The sequence below is a fragment of the Nicotiana tabacum genome, chromosome 12 (assembly GCF_000715075.1).
Source record: "Nicotiana tabacum cultivar K326 chromosome 12, ASM71507v2, whole genome shotgun sequence".
In the NCBI taxonomy this organism is placed as follows: domain Eukaryota; kingdom Viridiplantae; phylum Streptophyta; class Magnoliopsida; order Solanales; family Solanaceae; genus Nicotiana; species Nicotiana tabacum.
In genome coordinates, this window is record NC_134091.1 from 36,468,665 (window position 1) to 36,491,130 (window position 22,466).

The 22,466-nt window shown below is 38.6% G+C and overlaps 1 pseudogene; it reads right to left on the reverse strand.

Annotated features, from left to right (window-relative positions):
- Positions 1–204: 204 nt before the first annotated feature.
- The window catches only part of LOC142167096 (uncharacterized), a 52,144-nt pseudogene continuing 29,882 nt past the window's right edge, over positions 205–22,466 (reverse strand).

Sequence of the window (22,466 nt, forward strand, 5' to 3'; positions counted from 1 at the left end):
AGGAAATGTGGAGAGATACAAGGCACGACTTGTGGCTAAAAGCTACAAGCAAAGGCAAGGCATTGACTATGAAGAGGTCTACGCACCTGTTACCCGCATGGAGATGATTTGTTTGCTGATCTCTTTGGCTGCTCAAATGAAGTGGAAGATCCATCCATTAGATGTCAAGTCAGCCTTTTTGAATGGCTATCTTGAAGACGAAGTCTATGTTGAACAACCATTGGGCTTTATGAAAAAAAATCATGAAGATAAAGTGTTACAGTTGAAGAAGGCTTTATATGGATTAAAGCAAGCCCCCCAAGCATGGAATAGTTGCAACGACAAGTATTTTCAAGACAATGGGTTCACTCGTTGTCTTCATGAATATGCTCTTTACCTTAAAGTTCATACTAATGGATATATCTTACTTGTTTGTCTATATGTTGATGATCTTATTTTGATGGGTAATAACCCAAATTTGTTTGAAGATTTTAAGAAAGATTTGTCCCGTGAATTCGAGATGATAGATGTAGGACTCATGTCATACTACTTGGGCCTAGAAGTGAAGCAGATAGAGGATGGAAGTTTTATCTCTCAAGAAAGCTATACAAAATAGATATTGAAGAAGTTCAACATGCTCGATTGCAACCTTGTGAACACGCCAATGGAGAGTGGGACAAAATTGTCCAAGTTTGATGAAGTAGAAAAAGTGGATCCCACATTTTTCAAAAGTCTTGTGGGAAGTTTGAGGTACTTGACTTGTACCAGGCTAGATATGCTCTTTGCGGTTGGAGTAGTAAGCCGCTTCATGAAATCTCCTACCTCAACTCATTTGAAAGTCGTTGTAAGAATTCTTCGTTACCTAAAAGGTAAGATTGACTTTGGGCCATTTTATTCTTCTTCTAGTGATTTTCACCTTATGGATATTGTGATAGTGATTATGCGGGAGATATTGATGATAGAAAAAGTACAACTGGCTTTGTACTTTTCTTGGGTGATTCTGTTATTTCTTGGAGTTCAAAGAAACAATAAATTATTACTCTCTCGACTTATGAAGCTGAATATGTAGCGGCAACATCATGTACGTGTCATGATTTTTGGTTGAGAAGATTGTTGAAGGAGCTCAATTTATCAAAAATTGAAGCTACAGATATTTGTATTGACAACAAATCCGCACAGGCACTCAAAAAGAATCCGGTGTATCATGATCATAGCAAGCATATAGACACAAGGTATCACTTCATCATAGAATGTATTGCCAAGAAAGATGTAGAACTCAAATATGTGAAATCTCATGATCAAGTTGCAGATATATTCACAAAGCCTCTCAAGTTTGAAGATTTTCAGATGTTGAGATCAAGACTTGGAATGACCAAGAAAATTCAAAATCAAGGGGGAGATTTTTGGGACCCATAAAAAAGGAAATAAAGAAAAAGATGAAAAGGTTGCAGAAGGCAAATTGGGCGGCTGAAAAATTTACCAAGTTGGGCAGCTGAACTTTGCAAATTGTTGAATGAGCCAATCTAATTGTTTGGTTTGGTGGCAACTTTGCCTATAAAAGAAAGTATTTTGTTTCAGTTTAAAACACACCAAAAACATAAAGAAGCAATAGAAGTTAGAGAGATGAATCCACAGATTGTAGTATGTGAGATAAATAATGAGTGTGGGTAATATTGTAGTGAGGTGCTTTAAATAAAGAGTGTTATTTCTTTTAAAATTGTAGTAGTCTCTTGACACTACTAAGTTAGAATATTATAGTAGTAATATTGCTCTGCTCGGGTATTGTATTTACCTTGTTAAAGGAGTGAGTGTGAGTAATATTGTAGTGAGATGCTTTAAATAAAGAGTGTTATTTCTTTCAGAATTATAGTAGTCTCTTGACACTACTAAGTTATAATATTATAGTGGTAATATTGCTCCGTTCGGGTATTGTATTTACCTCGTTAAAAGAGTTGGTGTCGTTGTTACTTTCTTGTGTTATTATTATTTGCAATGGATATTATTTCTAGGTGGGATTATTATTTTTCCCAACATATTATACTATTTATACGACAAATTAAGAAATAGACATTTTTGGCAGGAGTTTCGGGAATAGACAAGCTGGCTTCCGATGAATTTGCTAGCAGAGAAATGTATTACCCAAGATGCTTTCCTTTGATTATCTCCAATGCTGAAACAATACAATTTCATAAAGTTTTAATAAACAATGTAGAGTGTGTGGCTATACTTTGTGTTGTTTTAAAAGAAAAAGATAAAAAGTTAGACCTTACCTGGTGCAACATAGCCACATGTGCCTGCAAGCGCAGTGCATTTGGATGAATCTGGCTTGATAAGCTTAGCTATACTCGGAATCAAGTAAAACATTACTGCTTGATATATCTCGATGAACAATCGGTGGTGAGTAATCCTGGTGCATATAAGATAAAGCAAAAGCAACACCCTTGATGATATTCACCCTTTTAAGCCAATCCAAATTCTTGGACTCAACTTCATTGCTCAAAATACTAGACAAACTCCCCCTCTCCACATACTCGTAAATCAAGAACGAGTGTTGTGCACTTGAACAAAAGCCATAGAGTTTCACAATGTTCTGATGCTTAATCCCTAGTAATGCCCTTACCTCATTCATGAAGCTTTTGAGAAGTGTATTCTCGAATGAAGAATGAATTCTCTTCACAGCTATATTCCTTGATGATGAAAGGTTTACCTTGTAAACGCTACCATGCCCTCCTTGCCGATGCAAAACTCTCTAATGCCTTTCCATCTAACATGGATATTGAAAGCCATCCATCATCTTGTCTTTCGACGTCTTTAACTCTCTTACTTTTATCACGCATAAGGAGAATGCCAAAGAAAGCACGGAGTAGTACTAGTGCTCCCAACAGGAAGTAGAGAAACGAGGATGAGTTTATGTCCCTTCGCCAATGAGTGCTTTATCACCATAGAAGATGACCTTTCGCAAGTTTGGAATCCTGTTACATTGCCGGAAAGACCTTTGTTACCTTCTAATGAAGCATTAATCAAAGCTTTATTATTTGGTATTAAACCTTTCAACTCATTGAATGACAATACGACATCAAGCAAACCGGTCGGGCATTCACATTCTTGAGGAATGTGGCCATAGAGGTCATTGTGGAAAGATTGTTGTTTGCCAAGTTCTGCAAATGGGCTAACTGAGGAGGTATTTATCCAATAAGAAGGTTATGGCTCAAATCAAGTACACTTTGATGAGTTATCCTCCCTATCTCTATTGGAATTTTCTTGTCTAATTTGTTGCTTAGGTTCAAGAAAAACAGGTTCATGTAATCGGGTGAAAATGAACCTCCCCCCTAACTTTCAATATTTGGCATCTTTCACTAATAGAAATCTGCCCAAATCCGTCCAAACCATACCGACCGAAATCCGTCGGAAGGGAAAACCGACCGAAATCCGTCGGAATATATCTAGATCGGTCGCAAAAGTCAAATATAATTTTTTACTAAAAATACCGACCACTTTTGGTCGGAAAAAGTGGTCCCACAATAAAAAAAATACTGCTTTATCTGACACATAAATATTTCGACCGATTTCGGTTGGAAATTGGTCAATATTTGACCAAGTCATGGTTAGTCTTTGCATATTATCTACCAAAAAAATGTTTAATTGAAAATATTCAAGTATACTGACCGAATTCGGTCGGAAATTTTGATTTAATTTTTTCCGCCTAGGCTCAATTATTTTTTTCCAATAACAAAAATAAGATTTTAAAATTATTATGAATATACCAACCGATTTCGGTCGGTATTAGTGGTAAAAAATAGTCAACCACTTATAAATTATTATTATTTACAATCTATATATATTTAACAATACACACACACACACACACACACACACACACACACACACACACACACACATATATATATATATATATATATATATATATATATATATATATATATATATATATATATATATATACAACGGCTATATCAATTAAACTCGATCAGTTATATATATAATGTTTATCATCTGTGTGCTTTCGTATAAATTACACTGCATATCCGTATATGTGTAATAGATTCTAATAGAGTGTATGATTTTATTTAATTTATGATAATTTACACTTACATACATATGACTAGCGTTGATGATTTATTCTCAACTGTTCATACTCGAATGCTTGATCGGTGACTAAATAAGAAAATAAATCTTGGAGTTTAAGTGACTAGATGCTCTGGTATAATGACTAGATGCTTCGGTATAAGAACTGTTTTGACAATTTGTTCAACACAATGATGGATGATAAGAATAAGACAAAAAATAACCTGAAGGCTAGACTGGACTTACAAGAATATTGCAGGCGATGTGAAATACATTTGCAGTCTGCGAACAATGGTAAGGTGTTCAAGTCCAAGGCCATCTACACATTCACTTTGGAACAAAGACGACAGATTTGTGAGTGGGTTGCAAACCTAAAGATGTTCGAGGGCTAAGCTTTGAACCTAGGAAAACGTGCCAATGTGGTTGAAGGAAAGCTGACTCATATGAAAAGTCAAGACTGCCATATCTTCTTGGAAACCTTGATTCCTATTGCATTTTGTGATTTGCCTAAAAATATCTGAAAACCCATCACAGAGATAAATTTGTTCTTCAAAGACTTATGTTATATCACATTAAGGGAAGAAAACCTATTTCAAATGAATCGAAACATTCTTGTAATCAGTAATAAGTTGGAAATGATTTTTCCATGTGGTTTCTTTGATGTAATGGAACACCTTCCAATTTACATTGTACACGAGGCGAGACTCGCAGGGCCGGTTCAATGCAGGTGGATGTATCCATTCGAGAGGTAATTGTCACGCCCCGAACCAGGGGACGAGACCGGCACTCGGTGCCTCACCTATCCTTGCGTACCAACTTGCTACTAAGGGACTCTGAACATATGATGTCATACTTTGGCCATGGGCCACATTGCAAGACAACTGCGAATGCTGAATAAATATCAATATAAAACTAGGCCGACAAGGTCGTCATAATTACTACAGCTGACAAACCAACCAAATATACATACAAGGCCTACAAGCCTAACATGCTGCACTAACTGACAGGATATGTCTACAAGCCTCTACTGGTGGATATACTATGATCAGAACAGCATCCCGACCTACTCATAATATATATACATTTATACACAATATGTACATAAAGCTCTAGACCTGGCATCTCCGAAAGGCATGGAGCTTACCGATCAAGCTAAACTCGGGCAACACTTAATGAGGAGGTATACCCGTCTGTCTGTGTGAACCTGCACGCATGAAATGCAGCGCCCCCAAAAAAGGGACGTCAGTACGAAATAATGTACCGAGTATATAAGGCACTACACTGAAAGATGAAACTGAACTGATAATATAATAACTGAAAGAAACTGGAAGTCAATGATAATCTGAAGATATGCTTACCTACTGATACTGACTCAACTCTCTCAATATAGTAAGTAAAATAGTTGTCCGGCCTTATAAGACTCGGTATATATATAACTGCTCTGTCGTAGTAGGCTCGCTCATAGGCGCTCGACCATACTAGGCTCTGTATCTCGGCTAACTGGGCTCGCTCATAGGCGCTCGGCCACAGTAGGCTCGGTATATAACTTACCATCTGATCAGAGGTTGCCCAATAGGGGCCTGCCCATCGATTATAGCTCGATGGTAATGAAAATATTGTAATACTGCATATATAGGCTCTCTGCTCTCTTGACTAGAATAAGACAATACTCAATTGAATATGAAGTCCCGATAAGGAGAATATTGTAACTTACAAGACTAGAAAAATATACATAAATTCCGAAATATGAATTTCTCTTTATGTCTCGTCATCAACTAATGTAATGGATTTCCTTATTATTTAATCATTCATTTTCTTAAGTAATGACATATGGTGTTTGTAAGCTTATGCTTGTTGACTAAACCAGGACTATTTTACATTTTGGTATAACTTATGCAAATCATAAAAGTATCAGTGTGTTAGTAATAAAGGTATCTCATCATCTTCAATTAGGAAATCCTTACATAATAATCCACATATTATTGTTCCCTTATTATTTTCCACTGCATAAACAATTTCTGCATTATTACAATTCGGCATAATTTTCCAGATTTTTGGTATTACAGGGTCATGCCAAAATGAAGGAAGGGCTTAGCCTTAACATACATGGAGTAGAGAAAAATCCGTATGATGTTCTTGGAAAAGGTTGCACCGTACTCCTTTAGAATCGCAAAATTTCGTTGCTATTACGCAGTATAATTTCGTATGAAATTGTTTGACGAGCAAAATCACGTCAATCTATCTCACTTTGTAGAAGAGTCATATGAAACAAGATATATGAAACAAGAGCCACTTTGTAAAATCATGTTTGAGACTTTCCACCGTAAGTGTCTTACTTACAAAATATATAATCCCTTGCAACAAATGAATTTGATAACCTTGATGATAAGTTAGAGATAGACCAAAATCATTTCACTTTTCACGTGTAATTGTCTTAAGTTTGATATACAGTTGCCTACTAATTGATTTGTCTAAAGGTAAGAGTCACCTATGTCTTACTCCACTTGCTGCCACGTGGGGGTGGGGTGGGAATTTTAATCTTATCCTATAATCAATTAATTAATTAGGTAATATCCCGCTATCCGATAATTAACCAATTACCCGCACAATTAAAAGTTATCTCAAATTACTTAAAATTCTATTTATTTTTTATGTACTTTTTACATCATACTATCATGGTCATATGGTACCATATAAAGTAAATACATACACTATTATTTTTACTAAAACATCCATGTAAAAATACATATATTTCTCAACTTATAATTTTTTTAATCTCATATAAAGAGTAAAAATTCGCGTACGCTTAATTCTTAAAATGATAAAAAGATAACCTTCTTTTCTTGTGAAAAAAATAATTTCTATCTTTACAATAAAGAAAATCTCATAAACTTTCTCATATTAGGTGTATAATTTATCATATCCGATAATAGTAATAATAGTAACTATTCAAAATTATACTTATAAAACTTTTACTAAAATACTCCATTTAAAAGAAAATACCACATTAACATAATATCTAACAGTATCAATGTTGATAAACTTACGGAGTCTTACGGTCACAAATCCTCTGTAGAAAAGTACAGAATGTAACAGTAATGATCAAACCTTGATTTATTCTTGTAATTTTCTTTAACATTATCGTCTAATATGAAAATGTGCAGGACTATCGGCAAGTGTAACGATTTGTTAAACCGAAAAATAGGATTGAAGGATCCATATGCGAAGCCTATCTTGCAAAGGAAACTGCCCATTTTTGTTCTTACTACTTCGATAGTCATGTGCCATGTGCTAGAAATAGGCCCAATCGGCACAATGTCGTGGTTAAGATTGATCCATTGTATCGATCAATGTCCATATTCAATCAACCAGGCCGAGGTTCTAAAGATCGAACAAAAAGGGGCCTAAGTAGTATGGAGTACAAATCAGCTTCAAATCATGTGTTGCTAAATTGTTCGGATCTTCAACCCTTTCTTAAGTAAGTGTTGACGTAAGATTAATTTACATGGACTACTATTTAATTTAGTTGATGCAACTAACAAAATTTTCAATGTGTCGCTCAGTGACTTCTTGAGTCAATTTGGCCATGATGTTGTATATTCTACAATTGAGGCATGATTTAAAGAGTGTGCAAGTGCATCTTACACCAAGTTTAGAAATGTTACTTACCTCGAAAAAGCCGAATCAGATGCCGAGCAAGCTAAACAATGCCGAGAAATTTCTAGTCCGCAAACGCCTTCCTATCTCCTTAATTCAACCAAAACGACATGTTTCTATTCAAACCACGTGCAAATTAATAACAATACACTCCAATGCTTATAATTTAAAAATTTATAAAAATTCTCAACTCCGTCCAAAAAGTCGACAGTGGGAGCCACGTCTCGGAATCCGACGAAACTCACAAAATCTGACAATCCATTCAATTACGAATTCAACCATACTAATTTCACTCCAATCTGACTCCGAATCGATATTCAAAACTCGAAAATTTATTTTATGGAATTATAGAAATTTCCTTCGATTTCTCTTGAAAATTCGATAATTATACGCCAAAAATGAAGATTAATTCATGCAATATAATCACAAGAGAATCGAGAACACTGATCCCAAGTTGTGTGGTGAAATTCCTCTCCAAGGTCGCCCAAACCGAGCTCCAAAATCCGAAAATAAAGAAAGAAACCAAAGACCTCGAATTATAGGTTCTATCCAGTGTTTTCGCATTTGTGGTCTCATTGTCGCATCTGCAACCTCCGCTTCTGCAGACGAGTTGTGCTTCTGTACATACCCCTGAAGGCCAGCCCTTTCGCTTATGTGATCAAAACCACCGCATATGCGGTCGCTCTTCTGCGCAGATTCCTCTGCATCTGCGGCTCCTGCCCAGCAGTACCTATTTTTCTTAGGCGATGGGATGCTCGCTTCTGCGACCAAGCTTCCGCAAAAGCGATTGCACCATTAACCCAAAAATTCCAGTAGCTTCAACAAGGGATCGATCCGAACCTCATCCGAAACTCACCCGAGCCACTCGGGACCTTGTACGAATATACCAATAATCCCCGTAACATAACACAGACTTACTCGAGGTTTCAAATTACACATAACAACATCGAAATGACAACTTGCACCTCGAATCGAACTTATGAATTTTCAAATTCTATATCTTGTGCCGAAACGTGTCAAATCAATTCGGAATGAACTCAAATTTTGCATACAAGTCATAAATGACATAACAAATCTACTGAAATTTTCAGAATCACAATCCGGACTCGATATCATAAAAGTCAACTTTCGGTCAAACTTCTAAACCTTCAATTTCTTATTTTTGCCATTTCAAGCCAAATTCAACTATGGATTTCAAAATAAATATCCGAACACACTCCTAAGTACAAAATAACCTTACGGAGCTATTGGAACCATCAAAAGTGTATTACAAAGTCATTTGCAAAAAAGTCAAACTCCCGTCAACCCTTTTTATTTTTTCAAACATGATATTTATTCTTCCGAACTAATCCCGAAACACCTGAAACATCAAATCTGACGATTCACACACGTTATAATACATCATATGAAGCTATTCAAGATTTCAAATAGTTGAAAGGAGCCTAAATGTTCAAAATGACAAGTCGGGTCATTACAGTTACACACTTCATTTGCAGACTAAGTGTGCCTGGGAGGACCAGCATAACAGTGTCATTCTTGCAAATTTTGAGTTTAAATACCACAAGAGACTATCCAATTCCTTCTATTCTGCTCAGAAGAAGAGCAAGAAGCTTTCATGGGTTCTATCGCACATATGGGAGGATCTACTGAGGCAGTAGACCACTGAGAAGTTCGAGAAGACGAGTGAACAGGGAAAGAAGGCCCGAGCATCTAAGAAGGGTGGCTCCTTGCACTGTGTGGGTGCAAGGAGCATGGGGACTGTGAGGAGACTACTGGTAATTCTATTTAATTCTATTTTTATCAAACTATATTTATATTAATTTAGTTAACATATTTTATTATATTTGTAGGAAAAAAAATATGGGAGGAAGATGACTCATGATGAGTTCTTCATGGAGACTCACATCCGGAAGAAGAAGGCACCGACAGATCCAACTAGATGGGTCGAGGACCGGGCGAAGATTAGATATGTAAGTTTCATAACTACTACAACTTGAAATTAATGTTTATAATATTATATAGTTAATAATTTTCTATCTTCTAAATAAAGGGTCGCTACAAGATTAATGTGGAGGAATACACTCAGACCTTGCCATCGAAAGAGCAAGGTGAGCGACCACCCATTTTAGACGAAGAAGCGCAGAAGATATGGTTGGATGTTGTCGGTGGTCCTAAAAAGGGGATAGCGTACGACCTTCCAGAGAGATCATTTCGGCACTATAGGGCTGGATTGCAAGGTATGTGGACTTCCGCCCAAGGCGAGGCAATTGATAGGTCGACTATCTCGTCTATGGAGAAGAAGATCGCAAAGATGACAGCAGAGCTTGAAGAGACAAAGGCTAGAGAACAAAAGAGAGATAAGCAATTTGATACCCTTCAAGTTCAGCTAGAAAAGAGGGACCAATATTCTTGCTAGTGGGGCTTTACCCATTCCCCAATCTCGTGAGCCTTCCCCAGATAATAATCCTTCTCCTCATGATCCTTTGAACCATGCCAACGATAAAGCTTCTAGGAGTGAATATGGAGATGATGCAATACAAAATACTCATTGAATGGTGTGTATTGCTAAACAAAGTCTTGAACTTGTGAATATTTAGTTGGAATGGTTTTGAATGATGATTGTATTGTTGATATTATTTTGTTATTGAACATTTGTATTGTTATTATTGTGATGGGCGTTGTTGTTGTGGTTGTTATTAGCGTTGTTGTTGTTGTGGTTATTGTGGTTATGGTTTTTATTAGCCTTGTTGTTGTGGTTGTGGTTGTTATTAGCGTTGTTGTTGTGGTTGTGGTTGTTATTACCGTTGTTAGTGTAGTGTTACAACCCAAATTCGCATACCATAGATCACGCCGTAAGTTAGTCGACGTAAATCCAAGAAGAGATTATCTTTGAGATGATAAGAAATTAATCCTATTGGTCTTAAACGATACAAGGGTGTATAAGAGTGGTTAACAAGTATTTGAAGTTAAACGAATCAAGGATGTTGTAACCCATATTTTCGGGTAACACTAGAGGTGATTAATTGCCCCAAGTTTTTAATATCATAAGTCTTGAAGTCAAGCGAGTTATGAAACAAAAGTCGATAAAAGTTGTCGCAACTTAGGTTTATAATTTTACTTAAACTTTAGGTCAAATGTTACTGCATTTTTCTCCCAATGTGCTTAGAATTATGGGGTGATCTACCTATCAAATTGAAGATCTATGAGTCTAGTTTCCAACGCATTAAACCGTTCATCGATACGATCTCGGAATAGAGAGATATTCACATTTTTGCGAGAGTGCGCCAAGCTGCTCTCTATGGGGTCCAAAAAGGCTGTTTAAGACATATGGACATATATAAGATACCTCAACCCCGTTTTAAGTCATTATTTTTCAGTATATTCAGACCTTATAACCCTAAAAACAGTCTCTCAAGGTTCTCTCATGATCCAAGACCCAAACAAAGGGCAAACAACACAAATCAAATGTCGGGAATCCCGTGGCGCTAGTAAGTTTCTTGTTCTTCTTGTTGTTGCTGATTTTTGTGTTGTTCCAGCTCGTGTGGGAGGTTGTTTTAAGTTTTTTATGTTCTGTAAATACACCTTCAAGTTTTTAATATCAACCCTAGGTGATTTCAAGTCTTCTAAAGTAATTCTAGTGCCGAAAAACCCGAATTAATTGCTAGTTTCGCTTCCTTGTTCTTGTGGCAGAATTGAAGGGATATTTCGTGGAAAATTAAGGTAAAATTGGAGTTGTTATTTCTGTTTAAAGGTAAGGAACCTCTTACTCTATATATATATTTAAGATTATCCAAGTTGCAGCTAAGTCGTTGAAGCTAGAACTTGTGAAATATATATCGAAAGGCTTGGTAGTAATGTTGTTAGTTGGTGGACTATTTTGGAGGCTTAATATGATTATTAATGATGTTGTCTGGGCTGTTTGGTGATTGTATTGACTTGTGGGAAGTCATATAAATAGGGGAGGTGCTGTCCGTTTCATCGTAAAATAGGTTGCGGTCGATACATAATAGTTACGACGCTTAAACGATAATGATAGTGTCATTTCTCTTATTGTAGACTAAGGAGTCGTGACATTTGCATAGCTTGAGGTTCGTCAGTATATACAAGGTATGTGAGGCTATCCCCTTCATTCTTTTGCACGACTCTGATTGTACATAATGTAATGAACGAGCTCCCAAAGATACTCTACTCTTAGAAGCTAGCAATACTTATATTGCTGCCCTTCTTATGAAACGATTGATATTGATGTTACTTCTCTTATTATTATATTATCAATGTTGTTGGTAGTTCCTGATTCTTATAAGATTCTTGATGAAGAGTTAATCCTAATAACGTGTACGAAGGATACCAACCTTATGTCACTCCGAAAGGTTCAAAATGTGATTCCAATGAGTCCAGCATGCATCATATATATATGTATCTATTTTACTCTACCGAGCCGCGCTATAGTCGGCCGGGTACGGCACCTATTGTGCAACCACTGATTAGTTGGGTTTTACCGAGCTCCACGTGGCCGGGTACGATTCTACCGAGCCCTATGATGGCCGGGTACGTTTTACCGAGCCTATTATGGCCGGGTACGATATGATGATGGTGATGCCCACAAAGGCGTATGTTTTAAAAGTTTATGTATATATATGTATGTATCATGTATTTCATGTCAGTAGCCCTCAGAGGTACCCAGATGTCACAGGTTGTATATTCTCTATCCCTGTTTACATTACTGTTCTTACTTATGCTTTCTTGCCTCACATACTCAGTACTTTATTCGTACTGACATCCTTTTTATTTGTGGACGCTGCATGTCGTGCTGCAGGTCCTGATAGACAGGTAGATGTAGCTCCCCCACCACAGTAGGCTATCCAGTTCAGCGGTTATTGGCGAGATCCCTTCTCCGGACTTGCCGTGGTCTTGGTATGCATTTTTGTTATAGACATTATGGGTATGTCGGGGCCCTGTTCCGGCAATGTTGTAGCACTTATGTTCCTTTAGAGGCTCATAGACAGATGTCGACTTATGTATGGTTTAGAATGCCTTTTCGGCTGATTTTTGTTGTATAGTCTTTCATGGCATCATGATAGCTCGTACCTTATATATAGTTTCTTGACAGTCTTGTCGTCCCATGTTATGTATGTTCATGACATTATCTTTCATTGTTGGATGTTCATGATCCATGTCTACTATTTATATTGATCTTGTCGGCCCTTAAAGATAATAAGGAAGGTTAGATAAAATGTACGTTGGTGCTCGGCAAGTATGGCCCGGGTGCTAGTCATGACCCTCCAGTTGGGTCGTGACAAACTTGGTATCAGAGCAAGTCTGTCCTAGGGGATGTCTATGAGCCGTGTCTAGTAGAGTTTCGATTATGGATGTGTAGCGTGCCACATTTATAATCAGGAGGCTACGTGACATCTAGGGTTGCTACCTTCTTCCTGAATCTAGATCGTGCATAGAGTTGAGTAGTAAGTGTTCATATCTAATATTCACCTTATTTTCTTTTAGCGATGCCTTCGACTAGGAAGCAAGCAATTAGTAAACTGCTTGATACAGCTGTGGGAGAGGGTAACATTCAGGTGCCTCCAGCCAGAGCAGGCCAAAGTGAGGCTCAGAGTGAGATGCCATCTCATACCTCTCCGTCTCCTCCAGAGGATATTAGGAGGCACCCAGTACATCCAGTTCCTCCGTCTAGCACTACAGACCACGATATGCGCAGTGCAGTGCAATTGTTGACTAGCTTGGTAGCTGCTCAGGCTCAGAGGCAGAATACCGGTGCTGCTGATAAACCGGTTAGTGCGAGAGTTCGTGATTTTATTAATCTAGACCCTCCAGTGTTTACCGGATCAGACCCCAAGGAGGACCCGCAAACATTTATTGATCAGGTTCATTGTACATTGCGGGTTATGCATGCTAGTGATACGGAGGCAGTAGAATTGGCTTCTTATCGGTTACGGGATTTAGCGATTTTATGGTATGATAGTTGGGAGAGATCTAGGGGTCCGAATGCTCCTCCAGCCGTGTGGAAGGAATTTTCTGAGGCCTTTCTTCGTCACTACTTGCCAGCTGAGATACGACGAGCTAGAGCTGATAAAATCTTGAACCTTCGACAGGGTAATATGAGTGTACGAGAGTATAGTATATAGTTTGATTCTTTAGCAAGGTATACTCCCCATATGGTGGCCGAGATGAGTGATAGGGTGCACCTGTTCATGAACGGGTTGGGACCACATCTGATAAATGAGTGCACAATAGCCTCCTTGGTAGAGGGCATGGATATTTCCCGTATTCAGGCTTATGCCCAGACCCTTCAGGATCATAAGTTATATGCTAAGCTCTCTAAATGTGAATTCTTGCTGAACTCAGTAGCATTCCTTGGCCATGTGATATCTGATGAGGGTATTAGTGTCGACACTCAGAAGATCGATGCAGTGAAGAATTGGCCGAGACCTACAACACCGTCAGAAGTCCGCAGCTTCCTGGGGCTAGCAGGATATTATAGGTAGTTTGTAGAAGGGTTTTCCTCTATATCAGCACCATTGACTAAGTTAACACAGAAATCTACCAAGTTCCAGTGGTCTGATGCTTGTGAACATAGTTTTCAGGAGCTAAAGAATCGATTGACATTCGCGCCAGTGCTCACTCTCCCAGAAGGAACAGAAGGTTATGTGGTATATTGTGATGCCTCAGGTATAGGTTTGGGGTGCGTATTGATGCAACGTGGGAAGGTGATTGCTTATGCATCAAGACAATTGAAGAAGCTTGAAAAGAATTACCCGACTCATGATTTGGAATTGGCTGCAGTAATATATGCTTTGAAGATATAGCAGCACTACTTATACGGCGTCCATGTTGACATCTACACAGATCACAAGAGTTTACAATACATCTTCAAGCAGAAGGAGTTGAATTTGAGGCAGCGTATGTGGCTTGAATTACTGAAAGACTACGATGTCGAGATATTGTACCATCCCGGTAAAGCTAATGTTGTGGCAGACGCTCTCAGCCGTAAGTCAATGGGAAGCTTAATACATATTGAGGCAGGTAGACAAGGGTTGACCTAAGAGCTTCACCAGCTGGCTAATATGAGAATCAGATTGTTGGACTCTGATGACGGAGGTGTTACTGTACAGAATACAACAGAATCATCTTTGGTAGCCGAGGTAAAAGCACGGCAATATGAAGATCCTACCTTAGTAAGATTGAGAGAGGGAATTCAGCAGTGTAAGATTACAGCTTTCAAGATCGGAGGAGATGGGACACTGAGATACCAGGGCCGATTATGTGTACCTAGTGTGGCAGGGTTGCGAGAGAAGATTATGATTGAGATTCACCAGTCCCGATATTCTATCCATCCTGGCTCGACAAAGATGTATCATGACGTTAAGGAGCAGTATTGGTGGGATAACATGAAGAAGTCTATTGCAGAATTTGTAGCCCAGTGTCCTAATTGTCAACAAGTAAAGATAGAGCATCAGAAACCTAGTGGATTGATTCAGAATATAGAGATTCTGACCTGGAAATGGGAGGTGATTAATATGGACTTCATTATTGGATTACCTCGCTCTTATCATAAGTTTGACTCCATCTGGGTGATAGTTGATCGACTTACAAAATCTGCCCATTTTCTGCCAGTTAAGACAACTTACACGGCTGAAGATTATGCGAAGTTGTATATCAAGGAGATTGTTAGGCTTCATGGTGTGCTGGTATCTATTATATCAGACCGAGGAGCTCAATTTATGGCTAACTTTTGGAGGTCTTTTCAGAAGGGTTTAGGCACACAAGTAAATCTCAACACTGCATTCCATCTGCAGACTGACGGACGGGCTGAACGTACCATCCAGACGCTTGAAGATATGCTACGAGCATGTGTTCTAGATTTCAAGGGGAATTGGGATGACCATCTGGCACTTATAGAATTTGCCTACAATAATAGCTACCATTCCAGTATTAAAATGGCCCTGTATGAGGCACTGTACGGGAGGAGATATAGATCACCAGTTAGATGGTTCGAAGTCAGTGAGACAGAATTATATGGGCCAGATTTGATTCACCAAGCCATTGAGAAGGTGAAAGTGATACAAGAGCGACTGAGGACGGCACAAAGCAGGCAAAAGTCTTATTCCGACATCTGACGTCGTGATCTAGAATTTGAGGTTGGTGATTGGGTTTTCCTGAAGATCTCACCGATGAAGGGTGTTATGCGTTTTGGGAAGAAGGGTAAGTTGAGTCCGCAGTATATTAGTCCGTACAAAATTCTTCGACGAATTGGACAGGTTGCTTACGAGTTAGAATTGCCATCTGAATTGGAATTTGTCCACCCGGTATTCCATGTATCTATATTGAGGAAATGTATTGGAGACCCTTCTCGGGTCGTCCCTATCAAAGATGTACAAGTTACAAAGGATCTATCATATGATGAAGTGCCAGTGGCTATATTAGATCGACACGTCCGCAAGCTGAGAACAAAGGATGTAGCTTCCGTGAAAGTATTATGGAGGAACAAGAATATAGAAGAAATGACATGGGAAGCAGAAGAGGAGATGAAGTCTAAATACCCTTACCTATTCCAGAGTGAAGATAACGAGGATGCCGGGGGAAAGAAGGACACATTATAAGGTGAAACGGCTCTATGAGGTAAGCAATAGCTTGTGAATACTCTTTTTTTTAATACAAAATGGTAATATGCAGATAATGTACATATCCATAATGCTTTGTATAGTCTTGTAAGGCCATAGGTTAGGTTTAACTGCTTGCAAGTTTGGCTAGTGTCCATTTTATAGGGGAAACTCAGCCGGAAATCTCCGTCGGAATCCACAATGAGTTAGACACCCCATAAACCCTTACATTCGAGGACGAATGTTCCTAAGGGGGAGAGGGTGTTACAACCCAAATTCGCATACCATAGATCACGCCGTAAGTTAGTCGACATAAATCCAAGAAGAGATTATCTTTGAGATGATAAGAAGTTAATCCTATTGGTCTTAAACGATACAAGGGTGTATAAGAGTGGTTAACAAGTATTTGAAGTTAAACGAATCAAGGATGTTGTAACCCGTATTTTCGGGTAACACTAGAGGTGATTAATTGCCCCAAGAGGTCTTGTTTTAATGTATTTGAATCATATAATATGCGCATCATAAGTCTTGAAGTCAAGCGAGTTATGAAACAAAAGTCGATAAAAGTTTTCGCAACTTAGGTTTATAATTTTACTTAAACTTTAGGTCAAATGTTACTGCATTTTTCTCCCAATGTGCTTGGAATTATGGGGTTATCTACCTATAAAATTGAAGATCTATGAGTCTAGTTTCCAATGCATTAAACCGTTCATCGATACGATCTCGGAATAGAGAGATATTCGCATTTTTGCGAGAGTGCGCCAAGCTGCTCTCTATGGGGCCCACAAAGGCGGTTTAAGACATATGGACATATATAAGATACCTCAACCCCGTTTTAAGTCATTATTTTTCAGTATATTCAGACCTTATAACCCTAAAAATAGTCTCTCAAGGTTCTCTCATGATCCAAGACCCAAACAAAGGGCAAACAATACAAATCAAATGTCGAAAATCCCGTGGCGCTAGTAAGTTTCTTGTTCTTCTTGTTGTTGCTGATTTTTTGTGTTGTTCCAGCTCGTGTGGGAGGTTGTTTTAAGTGTTTTATGTTCTGTAAATACACCTTCAAGTTTTTAATATCAACCCTAGGTGATTTCAAGTCTTCTAAAGTAATTCTAGTGCCGAAAAACCCGAATTAATTGCTAGTTTCGCTTCCTTGTTCTTATGGCAGAATTGAAGGGATATTTCGTGGAAAATTAAGGTCAAATTGGAGTTGTTCTTTCTGTTTAAAGTTAAGTAACCTCTTACTCTATATATATTTAAGATTATCCAAGTTGCAGCTAAGTCGTTGAAGCTAGAACTTGTGAAATATATATCGAAAGGCTTGGTAGTAATGTTGTTAGTTGGTGGACTATTTTGGAGGCTTAATATGATTATTAATGATATTGTTTGGGCTGTTTGGTGATTGTATTGACTTGTGGGAAGTCATATAAATAGGGGAGGTGCTATCCGTTTTATCGTAAAATAGGTTGCGGTCGATACATAATAGTTACGACGCTTAAACGATAATGATAGTGTCATTTCTCTTATTGTAGACTAAGGAGTCGTGACATTTGCATAGCTTGAGGTTCGTCAGTATATACAAGGTATGTGAGGCTATCCCCTTCATTCTTTTGCATGACTCTGATTGTACATAATGTAATGAACGAGCTCCCAAAGATACTCTACTCTTAGAAGCTAGCAGTACTTATATTGCTGCCCTTCTTATGAAACGATTGATATTGATGTTACTTCTCTTATTCTTATATTATCAATGTTGTTGGTAGTTCCTGATTCTTATAAGATTCTTGATGAAGAGTTAATTCTAATAACGTGTACGAAGGATACCAACCTTATGTCACTCCGAAAGGTTCAAAATGTGATTCCAATGAGTCCAGCATGCATCATATATATGTATCTATTTTACTCTACCGAGCCGCGCTATAGTCGGCCGGGTACGGCACCTATTGTGCAACCACTGATCAGTTGGGTTTTACCGAGCTCCACGTGGCCGGGTACAATTCTACCGAGCCCTATGATGGCCGGGTACGTTTTACCGAGCCTATTATGGCCGGGTACGATATGATGATGGTGATGCCCACAAAGGCGTATGTTTTAAAAGTTTATGTATATATATGTATGTATCATGTATTTCATGTCAGTAGCCCTCAGAGGTACCCAGATGTCACAGGTTGTATATTCTCTATCCCTGTTTACATTACTGTTCTTACTTATGCTTTCTTGCCTCACATACTCAGTACTTTATTCGTACTGACGTCCTTTTTATTTGTGGACGCTGCATGTCGTGCTGCAGGTCCTGATAGACAGGTAGACGTAGCTCCCCCACCACAGTAGGCTGTCCAGTTCAGCGGTTATTGGCGAGATCCCTTCTCCGGACTTGCCGTGGTCTTGGTATGCATTTTTGTTATAGACATTATGGGTATGTCGGGGCCCTGTTCCGGCAATGTTGTAGCACTTATGTTCCTTTAGAGGCTCATAGACAGATGTCGACTTATGTATGGTTTAGAATGCCTTTTCGGCTGATTTTTGTTGTATAGTCTTTCATGGCATCATGATAGCTCGTACCTTATATATAGTTTCTTGACAGTCTTGTCGTCCCATGTTATGTATGTTCATGACATTATCTTTCATTGTTGGATGTTCATGATCCATGTCTACTATTTATATTGATCTTGTCGGCCTTTAAAGATAATAAGGAAGGTTAGATAAAATGTACATTGGTGCTCGGCAAGTATGGCCCGGGTGCTAGTCATGACCCTCTAGTTGGGTCGTGACATTAATCTCAATTGTTTGGTTGGTAATTTGAATGGAAGCAATGTAATGCTGCTATTATAGGATGATTATTGCTTGTAATTGCCAGGTAGTGTAGCATAAAAGCAGGCATATTCTTCCAGGTTTTTACCCAAAAAACCGACCGATTTCGGTCGGAATTCTCATATTAAAATCCAGAAATTCATAATTTTTGTCTGACTTCCGTCGGTAATTTCAATGTTCAATCTGCAAAAAATTGAAATTACTGACCGAAGTCGGTCGAAAATAACTTTTTTATTCATTTATTTGTTAATTATTCCGACCGATTTTGGTCGGTCTGTTAAAATTTAAAAAGAAATGCAAATTTATCAAAAAAAATATTTCTGACCAAAATTGGTCGCTATTTTGAAAACTAAATAAAAAATAATTTAAATAATACCGACCGAGTTCGGTCGGTTTATTTTTTTTTCCAACAAAGGTTGTCAGTTAAAGTGGTCAACCAAAGGTTGAATTAACTGATCAACTTCAGTCGGAAAATTGCGATCGAAGACCTTAGCGGCCACTATCGCTAAGACGAATTAAAATCGGTCGGAAATCAGTCGCAATTCCTACATTTTCGACCGATTTTGGTCGGTTTTCGTGGATAATTTTTGGTAGTTTTCTAGTAGTGTTTCCCCCATTGCATTAAATTCGGCCATTGACCAGTAGATTTAAAATATTCAACCAGTCACTATAGGGGAAAATTGTAATTTTACTTTTTTATTTTATTTAGTGGGGTGCCCTAATCAATTATATACCTTGTTATCTTTAGTATTTTTTTTTAACTCTTGTTAATTGCCTATTGAAGAACCAATCGTTTTCATCACAAGAGTTTTCAATCACGATAAAGGTTCTGTGTAACGATCCGGCCGATCGTTTTGAGAGTATTAGCCCTGAATCCCTATTTATTACTCCCTCTATTTTATTTTGTGGTTACGTGACTTCCCGGGAGGATTTGTTTTTTGGTTTCGAAGTGAAATGGGACACATAGTCTCTAAATTGGGAGTTTAAGTTCTAGGGATTGACCGTAGTTTAAACTGTGTGAAGACGACCTCGAAATGGAGTTTCGGCAGTTCCAATAGCTCTGTAGGGTAATTTTTGTCTAGAGAGCGTGTTCGGATGTTGATTTTGGAGGTCCGTAGGTTATTTCGGCTTTAATTGGCGAAAGTTGAAAAATTGGATGATTTTTGGAAAGTTTGAACGGGAGTCAACTTTTTGATATCGGGGTCGGATTCCGATTTTGGAAGTTGGAGTAGGTCCGTGATGTCAATTATGACTTGTGTGCAAAATTTGAGGTCAATCAGACTTGATTTGATAGGTTTCGGCGTCGAATGTAGAAGTTTAAAATTTTAAAGTTCATTAGGCTTGAATCGATGTGCAATTCATATTTCTAACGTTGGTTGATGTGATTCAAAGGCTCGACTATGTTCGTATGATGTTTTAGGACTTATTGATTTTGGATGGTTAACAGATCAAGTTGAAGTTTAAAGAATGGCTGAAGTGCTCCAGTTCTGGTGCAACCGCACCTGCTTAAGATTTACCGTAGATGCGAGCCCGCAAAAGTGTGAGTCCAAGCACAGAAGCAGAACTGGAGAAGGTGGCCAGTGGTCGCAGGTGCGACAAGGAGGTCTCATAAGTGGTTTCGCTTCTACGGAAGGACGAGCGCAAAAGCAGAAAGGCCAGGGATGCCTGATGATCGTAGAAACGGACTTAGTCCGTAGGAGCGTATGCGCAAAAGAGCTCATTGGACGTAGAAGCGGAACCGCAGATGCGCATTTGGGTCCTCATAAGCATACGTGTCTTGACTAAGGGAGAACCGCACCTGCGATGGAAATTCTACAGGTGCGGAGCCACAGAAGCGGTTGTGGGTTCGCAGGTGCGAATTCAATGGGCAGAAAAGGCCTAAGTTCGAGGGTTTGATTTCATTCTCCACTTTTGGACATAGAGAGCTCGGATTGAGGTGAAATTTCGAGGGTTTTTCTGAGGAAACATTTGGGTAAGGATGCTTGACTTGTTTTTGATTAATTCCCACTAAGATATCATTTATTCTTCTTTTAATTAAGGATTTGGGTTGAGAAATTTGTGAAAAAGGTGGGAAAAATCTTTAGGCAGAATTTTGAGGTTTGGATCGAGAATTGTTTATCGGATTAGAGTAATTTTGGTATGGGTGAACTCGATATCGAATGGATGTTCATATTTTATGACTTTTACCCGATTATGAGATGTGGGCTCGGGTCGACCTTTTGGGGTGATTTTTCGATTCTTTGCTAAAGTCATAGATTTATTATTTAAATTAGTTTCTTGCAGTTGTATTTGTAGTATGTAATTTCTTTTGGCTAGATTTGGGTCGTTCGGAGTCAGAAAGTCAAGGGAAAGGCATTCTTATCGTCTGATTGAGCGAGATTTGAGGTAAGTGACTTGTATAACCTTTTGTGGGGGATATACCCTTAGGATTTGGTACTCGTGTAACAATTTGTGATATGTGAGCGCCATGTACGTGAGGAGACGAGTGCGTACTTGGGCTAAATGTGAAAATTTCGGTTCTTGCTGAGTAGTCTTCTGTTATGACCCGTCCGGTTGTTTTAAGAGTAATAGTCTCGATCCCCTAATCAATGCTTTCCCTATATCATTTTATGCTTATGTGACTTGCCGAGGGGTTTTGTTTTTGGTTTCAGAGTGAATTGGGACACTTAGTCCCTAAAATGGAAGCTTAAGGTCTAGGAATTTGACCGTAGTTGGAACTGTGTGAAGACAACTCAGAGTTGGAGTTTTTTTGTTTCCGTTAGCTCCGTTGGGTGATTTTAAACGAAGGAGCGCGTCCGGATTGTGATTTGGAGGTCCGTAACTGAATTAGGCATGAAATGGCAAAAGTTGAATTTTTGGGAAGTTTGACCGGAATGGGACTTTTTGATAACGGGGTCAGATTCCGATTCTGGAAGTTGGAGTAGGTCCGTAATGTCGAATATGACTTGTGTACAATATTTAAGGTCAATCGGGCGTGAATTGATAGGTTTCGTCATCGGTTGTAGAAGTGTGAAGTTTTAAGTTCATTAAGTTTGAATTGGAGTGCGATTGTTGTTTTTGTTGTTGTTTGATGTGATTTTAGGGCTCGACTAAGTATGTATGATATTTTAGGACATGTTGGTATCTTTGGTTGAGGTCCTGGGGGCCTCGGGTTGATTTCGGATGGTTATCGAATCGAATTGGAAGTTGGAAGAATTGCTAAAGCATTGCAGCTTCTGGTGTCATCGCACCTGTGGTGGGTTGACCGCAGGTGCGGACTCGCATGTGCTAGCGGAGGAACGCATTGCGGTTTGGAGAATCATGGCATGTGGGTGCAGG